This window comes from Girardinichthys multiradiatus, chromosome 14 (assembly GCF_021462225.1).
Source record: "Girardinichthys multiradiatus isolate DD_20200921_A chromosome 14, DD_fGirMul_XY1, whole genome shotgun sequence".
Taxonomy (NCBI): Eukaryota; Metazoa; Chordata; class Actinopteri; order Cyprinodontiformes; family Goodeidae; genus Girardinichthys; species Girardinichthys multiradiatus.
Genome location: NC_061807.1, coordinates 37,888,348 through 37,897,935, shown reverse-complemented (window position 1 = coordinate 37,897,935; position 9,588 = coordinate 37,888,348).

The window sequence follows — 9,588 nt, the reverse complement described above, 5'->3', positions numbered from 1 at the left end:
GTTTAGACCTAAAGTGCAAAAATGTCAATTTTTTAAAAGCTGGCATGATTTCCAGAGGTGTTTGCTGAAATGCCTGCAGCATGTTTAGGTGACAAAGAAAATCCCACTAAACATTTCCGGTTGTAGGTCATTTAGTATTTTAGTGGAATTTTCTTATCAAAAGTAGGAGAGAAATTAACCCATTAAAAGAGCAAAACCGGGCTTTGTCTTTATAAGTTTTATTGAAAGGCATTCAGCGTTTGAAGACCCTGTCACTGAGGTTAGTCAGTGAAGCAGTGCCCCGATCAACATTTACACACAGTATTTAAAGAGTATGTGGGTGTTCCCTCAACTTCAAAGAGTCTGTGTTTTATGGCCCTAGACCCTCCTTGGGTCAGGGGTAACAAAGTTATCTACGAGCAGACCATCTGCTCTTCCTGAGACATCACCCTAAAGCATGGGTTTTAACCATTAAACGTCTGATACTGGCTTTTACAGCTTCCTCCTCTAACACAGATGTTCTGAGGAGAGAGGTAACCTAAAGGTCATACACTTTGGAACACTTTAGAGCACTTAATACAAGAATTTCCATTACAACTCCTTTCTTCTGATTACAAGATAATCACAACTAAAAGGAAAATTCTTCAAAACCATCACCCCTCTCAGCTAACAGGTAATCCAAAGCCATTCTATTTTGCAAACTCATCGTTCTAATAGCCTGCAGCTCCTTGGTCAGAACAGTGAAACCTTCCTCAGATAAAGCAGTAAGATTTTCCAACTCAACTGACAACTCATTAATCCTATGGGCGGCGTTAGCAGCACCATAACTAGGAACAAGTGTACCCAAAATTCCTTTCCAATATGGAATCCTAGCTCTCTTTTGCCGTTTAAGCATTGTCTTCCTCTCTAATAATGGGCTGACTGAATTATAAGTTGTGACTGTAGGTAGTAAATGAGCTAAATAACATACTCCAGACTAAGTAGCAGGCAGATACAGATATAATCTATTTCCACACATCCAAACCATATTCTTAGGACATGAGTACCCATCTCTACTAGGTTAATTTACCTGCGTGGCCATACAATTTACTCCCATTCGGTAAGGCTGTGTTGTGGAATTTTCTTATCAAAGTGGGTAGAAGTTGACTCATAACAAGAGAAAATCCGGACTTTGTCTTATAAGTTTTATTCAAAGGCATTCAGCGTTTGAAGACCCTGACACTGAGGTTAGTCAGTGAAACAGAGCCCCGATCAACATTTACACACAGTATTTATACCAGAACATGACAGTGTTATCTCAACTTCAAAGAGTGTGTGTTTTACGACCCCAGACCCTTCTCGGGTTCAGAGGTGACTAGGTTACCTAGGAACAACCATCTACTCTCCCTGAGGCATCACCCTAACAAATGCCCTTAACCATTAAACATCTGATAATGGCTTTTACAGCTTCCTCCTCTAACACAGATGTTCACTGGAGTGAGGTAAACCAAAGGTCATACACTGTGGAATGCTTACTGCAAGAATTTCCATCACAGCTGTAAGATTAAGAGTTAACACAAAGGGACCTGGGACCAAAGATCCTGAAATAGTATAAGCAGCAGTTCTGATAGGACATGACTCAAATTGATGTCTGTTGATTAAAGCACATGAAACAGATATAATAGTTTTGCTACCTTCTGTCTTTCCAAGGAAATAAGGTGTGTTTTCCTCCTGTGCAATACAAATATCTGTACCTATATCTGGATATCCTATTGATTCCTATTACCCCAAAATCTATAAAGAATTCCTGTATTAGCACATATTAAATTAGTCTCACTAGAAAATCTACTAACATTTCTGCTTTGCCTTACAATATAATTCCTCACCCAAGGAAAAACAACCTCCACCAGGTGGTTATGTCGCCTATCTGGAAAGAAAGTAGTATCAATAGGAACAGGTACTAAAAATGGTTGATCATTAATAGCACGTGAAATCAGACAACAAACATAGCAACTGTCATTTCCTATCTTCCTCACGGTTTGATGCATCAGTTGCCACCAGACATTATCAGCATGATCATGGTAGTCAGAAAATTGATGAATCTCTCTTCAAATCAGCTGATGAGTATTATTGGCGTAATTACTCAGATTAGCCACAAATTATCTTTGCTGTACCTCTCCCCAAATGAACACAAGAGTAATAAAAATACTTGCAATACCAATCATTAGCATCAGAACAGACCATCTTCCATATAGCTGCATCGTGACCTTGAAGTGGTATGTCCTTTCTTCTGGTACTGAAATCAAACTGTTTTTTTTTTTTTTTCAAAGAAAACAAATCATAAACAAAACTCAAAAATCCTGCTGCCTCTCCTAAGTGGCTTCTGCGCTTCAAGCTGCCCTTTTTATCAGTCTGGTACAGGTGGGAAGGAAGGAAGGAAGGAAGGTCATAGGAAGCTCTTCTAGAAATATGTTTAGAAACAAGAACTCTAACCTGCTGGAAGTTAGGCTTCCATTGTCCAACTAAACAACGGTGGAAATGAACACATTTCAAATTTGTAATAATACCATAATGATAGATATCAAGAAATAAACATGAAAGTTAGACAAAAGCATCCAAGATTTCCTCCTCAGAGTCAGTTTCGCTGTCAAAGCGGGAGAAAAGAATTTGGCTGACCCTTGCTGTCCAGGCAAAGGAGCGCCTAGTAGCCACCAAATGTCAAGAAATTAAGGAGAATAAGTATCATGGCGCATGTTTGACTGTCTCTCTGTTGCAGACGTCGCCAGTCCATCATCCAGAGAAATGTTATGTGCAAATGTGTAGATGTCTTCCCTGTATGTTTCCTATGTGTCTCTCACTGTGATGTGTGTGCAGTGAGGCAAATGACCTTATGATTTCTAACTTTCAGGCAATGCGATGGCCTTAAGTAGATTCTGAAACAACGTTGCACTGCCCAAGAGATTGTGCCCTTGTAAAAACAGTGTTCTTCAACCACCTCTTCACTCACTCGCCAGTGATCAGCTTACAGTTCTTTGTCTTGTGGTGGTCCGCTGTCCTCACACCTTTCAAGCCGTGGATGATCCAGTTGGAAGATTACTTCTGTCCTGGAAGCCAGATGAAGCTGGAGGCGCTGGAGCTTTCCTGCAGCTTTCCTGGGTGACTAGTAGGATCTGATATGGGCCATTCCAGCCCTGGACTTCCTGTGTTTTCTCCTAAATTCTCTGAGCAGAATCCAGTCGCCAGGAATAAAGGACTGGAGGGTGGAAGTGGCTGTTTCTGGTAATGCAGCCTTCACCGTCTGTGAAACTTGAGAAAACACAGTGGACAGGTTTTGACAGTAAAACAACATCCTATCTTCACACAAAAATGTGGAAGAAAATGATCTTGGCAATATCCCCATGTCCAAATTAGGAGACTTGCCACGCAGCACTTCAAAAGGACTGAGATTTGCCCGTGTCCTTTGTCTCAATCTCATATAAGTGAGAACAGAGCCTTCACAACGCTTGGCTAATTTTAAATTCAAAGTCCCATTCTCAAACCTAAGTGCTTAACTACATGAACTTCCTCAAAACATCCAACAAAATCAAAAGAGAATTATTCTTCTGACGTCACCTGGTATTCTAGCATTGAGCATCAGCTAAATATTCTGATTATCAAAAGGGTGACATGATGTTTGAGGAAGGTCTGATTACAGGTCATTATTTCATAGTTTCAGAATAAAAAGAGAATTTCAAAAATGGTCTAATCTGTAGAGATATAACATTTCACAAAAGAATCAACATCATACTTTCAGACAGGTTTTCAGAATGTGGTCTTAGGGAGCTTTGCGCCATTTATAAAAACAAAGTACAACGTCTCTTTCGCATTGTCACTAAGTCCTCACTGGAGGTCTGAGCTACCCTTTGTCCCATGAGTGCTAAAACGTTTGGAACCCCATGTTGCTTTATTCTGACATTCCCCTCTCCTGGCGCAGGGTCCAACCCATGCGACAATCCAGCTAAAAGTTTGAACAAAAATAGTAACCAAGATCACATTACATAGAACCAAATAAATGAATTCTGACATAACTATGTGCCACTATGAATTTAACGAAAACAACATAAAGAAAATCCAGATGTTTTTAACTGCAATTCAGTTCCATTAACAACAAAACACAAACTTTAGTTATTCAGTTCATCAAGGTCACACTTAGAAATAAGTCACATATCATCCTGATTTGTCTTGTAAGAAAATGAGTATTAGATTAATGGACATCTAATGTAATTCAGATGCATAAACCCTACAAATTCGAATCTAATAAATAATTCCCACCAAGTATGAAGTCATGACTCAGATTCTTTATCAAAAATATATTTCTTACTTTTGGCATATCTTGAACTGTCGGCTAGCTTAATGGCACCAGGGAAAACTTTCAATCTAATAAATCACCAAAGGTTCTGCATGCAAAACTAATTCTTTAAAAAAGTTTTAACTATTTCCTTAACCTTTTAATAGTAAGACACATGAATCTAAAAGTCATGCTACATCCTTAATTATTATACAAAAAACATGTTTTCAAGGCAACAATCACTACAAGCATTTTGATTCTATTGTCTCTTAAACAGTGTTAAAACTCAGGAAGGGAGGTGCTGAGCGTTACCATGACAGCAAAGGCATGAACCAACCTGGTAGGTGGGCGGAGTCAGGCAGAACTAAGCTATGATGGACAGCCTATGGGCGGGACCCACAGTTTCTTCATCCCATCCCATATTAGTGAACCTCAAACTACAAAACTGTTAACATGCACCTACCTCAGAAACAAGCTGCTTCTTAACTCTCCTGAAAACTCAAAGTTTTAATCAATCTCTGATTTAGAAACATTATTCCAAACATGGATTATTGTTTCATGCAACATATAATCAAACATTCAGTCCAACAAAACAAAGACAAAACATCAAAGACAGACAAATGGCCAAATTTGAAGCTTCAATAATTCAAAGAAATTTTTAACAATCTCTTTTCAGAATATGTTTTCTCAGCCATATCTTTTAATGCTGTAATTGATCAATTTTGTTATGACAATCGTCAGGATCCTTTTTAAGATGAGTGCACATAATCCAAAGATATCTCAAACTATTTTTGAAGCACAGCAACAGTTTTCATTAACATGAATCCAAATTTACTGATGCTGAAACCTTTTGCCAATGTACTGTAACTCTATAATAATAATAACTACAATCCTGAGAGTTATTGTTATAGTTCTCTTTTTGTTTTGCTCAATTTTGATCGCTGCTGCATTCAAGAATTTCTCTGCTCAGGTTAAATGCAAATAACTATTTTAAGTCGGCATTGACGTTTTTATGCAGTGTTAAACTTAACCAGAAATGAAGCTAAGAAGCTTGAGTCCAAACTGGACTTTGTTCCCACATAGTGTTTCAAAAGGAGAACAGACATCATTTTCTTTAATTTGGGCTATTTGAATTTTGAGAGTTGGGAAAAAAATTATTACTAGAACCCCTCTTTAAAAATCTAAATGCTGATAAATGTTCCAATATTTTATCTCTTAGTAATCTGAAATTACCTTGTGTACCTTTGTATTCCTAGTTATTTTTTTAATCTTTAAACCCTAAGAAATCAAACAAGGAGACTGGAGTTTGAGCCGACCATCCTCTTTAGTGTTGAGAGAGCCTTTATTTCTTTTCTTTTCCTAAAATGAAGGATTTTCTTTATCCCGTTATAAAAATCCTAACCTTGGTTCCAAAACAAAACTCTTCAACCCCAATCTGTGTTCCCCAGAGTAGAAATTATGAGTACTGTTGCATTAAACAATGATATTAGCTCTCTGCAGAGATTGAAGGAGTGGCTAAATATCCCCAGACCTGTTAGTGTATTATTTCTGCTTGGACAATAATCAGATTTAAAAATCACTAGTTCACAGCTCCTAATTTACCTCAGATCATATTTGCTCCTAACCCAGTTCATAAGAAGCTTCAGACAAACATTATGCTAAAAAGCCAAAAACAAACAAAAACACAGATCTGTTTTAAAATAAAGAAAAAGCATGCTTAAAAAACTTGGTACTGTGGTGGGAAATAATTCCATAGTTCTGAAGGCCTTTTCATGCAGAGTCTTTTATGGAACATAAGATTAGAATTTGTTTGTGTGGTACCACTGTCCAATCAGAATCTTTCTTGCCTTCAAAAATAACCCAATTTTTCCCATTCTCATTTTAAAGGTTTGTTTTACCAAGGAAAATGTGTTTAACAAAACCAATTACTCTCAAAAGTTTAAAATGTTTTAGCCAGTGATATCTTAGAAAACAATAAGTGTTTTAATATTTCTGTGCAACACAGAACTGATTAGGTTTCCTTTCCTTCCCCAAAGGGAGAAAAAAGAACCTGCAGAAACAAGCCTTTCATAGTTTTTGTCAGGATCTGATATAAGGTACAGTGTAAATCAACACGCTGCATGAATCAGAAGAGGGAAGAAAAAACCTAATATAACCTCTTCCCAGCAGCTGCTGTGAAAAACAATGAATTTGTACTTTCCATAAGCGTCAGTTAACACTTGCGGACAAAAACTGCACCAAACTGTAAGTACTGTGTCAGAAACTGTATGAAGACCATCTGCAGTAGTTTTAATGAGGTCTCTAACCATTAGATTTATGGGATACAAACTCTGACAACAGAAAACAATGGCTGAAAGAGACCCCATCAGGTGTTACACATGCGCTGGGTTTTATAAAAGTGCACCTTCATGAGATCTGTCCTGAGAATAACATAGAAACACATGGTTACTGCTGAGTTTTGGAGATGTTGTAACTTCCTCTGCTTTTTAATAACTTTTAATAACTAGAATAATTGACCCTGAATATTCCACGACGAAAGAGAACTTGCTTCACTAAAAGAATTAACTGGAAAGTATCAATGAGCTAAGTTATCACCCTTTTGAAGATACTTTTCTAACCCTAAAATAATATTTTAACCCGCTATATCTGTCCACGTCAAGCAAGCGTGTCACATGAGCAGCGGTTAATAAGCGTTCTTCGTTGCAGAAAATAGGAAAATATTTATGGAAATGTGTGTGTTTGTACGTTACCCCCATCAGTTTCTAAATCGCTCCAGAGTCAGACTGTCATGGCACACAGTCCTCTATCAGTCCAAAAAAAAAAAACAACAGGCCCTTCCTAGGTGTATTGGTGGGACATTCACTCCTTCCTTGTCCACTTTAACTTCTCCAGGAGGGAGAAAGAAGAAACTTTGCCCCGGCCTGTTTCTCTTCTGCCCGCATAAGATGCTTTCAATATAAATCCAGTGTATCGCTCTTCTGGCTCTGCAGCAGCATGAATCGTTGTCCCAGTGGGTTTGGGGCCAGACTTCTTCTGAATTTTGTTCTGGTGGAAACTCACACTGTGATTTACAGCAGCAGGCAGGCAGACAGGCAGGCTCTCTCTCTTTCAGGCCATGCTGAAGAAGCATCTCTGGTGGAATAGCCATGGGAAGGGCAGGTTTCTAAAGTCCAGACTCAAAAACGCAGATGTTGCACTCAAATCCCATATGTGTGTGTGTGTGTGTGTGAGAGAGAGGCAGAAGAAAAAATTTAGTATAGGTTCAGATTTTGCACACAGAAATATTATCAGTCAGTCAGTCAGTTATCCACCTGCCTGTCACTTCCTTTCATAACATGCACTATAATCCTTTCTAAAACAACTTTCTTTTCGCATCTCTAACGTCCCTTTTATCTTCTTTTCCGACTGATCGCAATATTTAAGACAAACGAAACTTCCTTCAGGAAAGTTTTAACTCTTTAACCCCTTAATTGATGCACTCTGTGCTTTTTAATCTTTTTCTTATGTTTTTTATTATTTTTTTCCATCTCCATCCATCAACTGTTTTACTTGAAACTATTTAAACTATTTTTGTTTTTTTTACTATTTAACTTATTTACACTCAAACTTCCACGCTGTGAAAAACCAAACTTATCCTCCCAAATTAAAGCACATTTAACACAATCATCCCCACCTTTTCCTTTCATTATTTCATAAATCACAGAGTCTGGAGAAGGACGCACCCCTGATGCCTCTACGGTTCCGGAACCATTTCTTTTTTTTTCCTTTATCCGTTCAGCGGCACGTCTGCCATCTGGCTTTTCTCCTTTATGAGATGTAGAAAATTGCAAAAAACCACCCGCAAAACCTTTTGTTTTGCTTTATCTCATTGTTACCAATAAGAACCTTCCTGTATACCTTTACAGCGTGACCTGGCCCTCAGCTGATGTCCTCCCTCTCGCAACTCCGGAACCTAATTAATTAGTTAGGAGATGATGGTTACTGTGTAATAAAAAATAATATACATTATATCATACAGAGCAACTTCTCACCCAGATATATTTGAAGACAAATAGTTCGGATCCAATCGGCCAGAAGCTGCAGGCGGGCATGAGGACTCCCCTCCGTAAAATGGAGGTGGACTGAGGACAACTTGGTCTCCAGGCTGGCCAGGCGTCCATGTCCCCTCCTGCAGTTCCTCTGGCACGTTAGATCTTGTTCGTGACGCTAAAATTGTTGTGGAATTTTCTTATCAAAGTAGGAGAGAAATTAACCCATTAAAAGAGCAAAACCGGGCTTTGTCTTTATAAGTTTTATTGAAAGGCATTCAGCGTTTGAAGACCCTGTCACTGAGGTTAGTCAGTGAAGCAGTGCCCCGATCAACATTTACACACAGTATTTAAAGAGTATGTGGGTGTTACCTCAACTCAAAAGAGTTTGTGCTTTATGGCCCAAGACCCTCCTCGGGTCAGGGGTAACAAAGTTATCTACGAGCAGACCATCTGCTCTTCCTAAGACATCACCCTAAAGCACGGGTTTTAACCATTAAACGTCTGATAATGGCTTTTACAGCTTCCTCCTCTAACACAGATGTTCTGAGGAGAGAGGTAACCTAAAGGTCATACACTTTGGAACACTTTAGAGCACTCAATACAAGAATTTCCATTACAGTATTAATTATGAGAATAAAGTCATATTGTTAGGTCTACGGCTGCTGTTTGGTTGAGCTGGTCATGTCAGATCTTAACCATCGAAGCTTTTTTCTCATTGAACAACTTTATTTCTTATGTTATAACTTTATTCTCACAATAATGTTTGTATTGTTCTCATAATATTCTGACTTTCTGAGATGATGCTATGTTCAAACAGCTAAATGCATGTATATACAGCATGGGGAGGTCCAAACATAATACTGTTCAGGAAGGAGAAGCATTCTGGATCCCAGAGATAAACTTATTTTGTGTATATTAACACCAGAATAAAACCATAGACCTTGTGAAGGCGCTGATTGAAGCTGCTTGGAAACTCATTATCCACAGTGATATGAGTTATTTTTTAACATGGGCTGGAGGGCCACTCCAGAAAGATGCCTTGAACTCAAAAAGCAACATAAAAGCCAGATTATAGTGTGAAAATGCACTCAGAGGCATAGATCTTCATTTTCGGAAACATGTCCTGTGGTCTAATGCAACTACAATTAAAGTGTTTGGTCATAATGATCCATGTTTTATTTAGTGGAAAAAAGGGGAGTGGTTTCGCAAGCCTGAGAAAATCATCCAAACTTGGAATACAGGGGTGGCAACATCCTTTTGTGGAGATGTTTC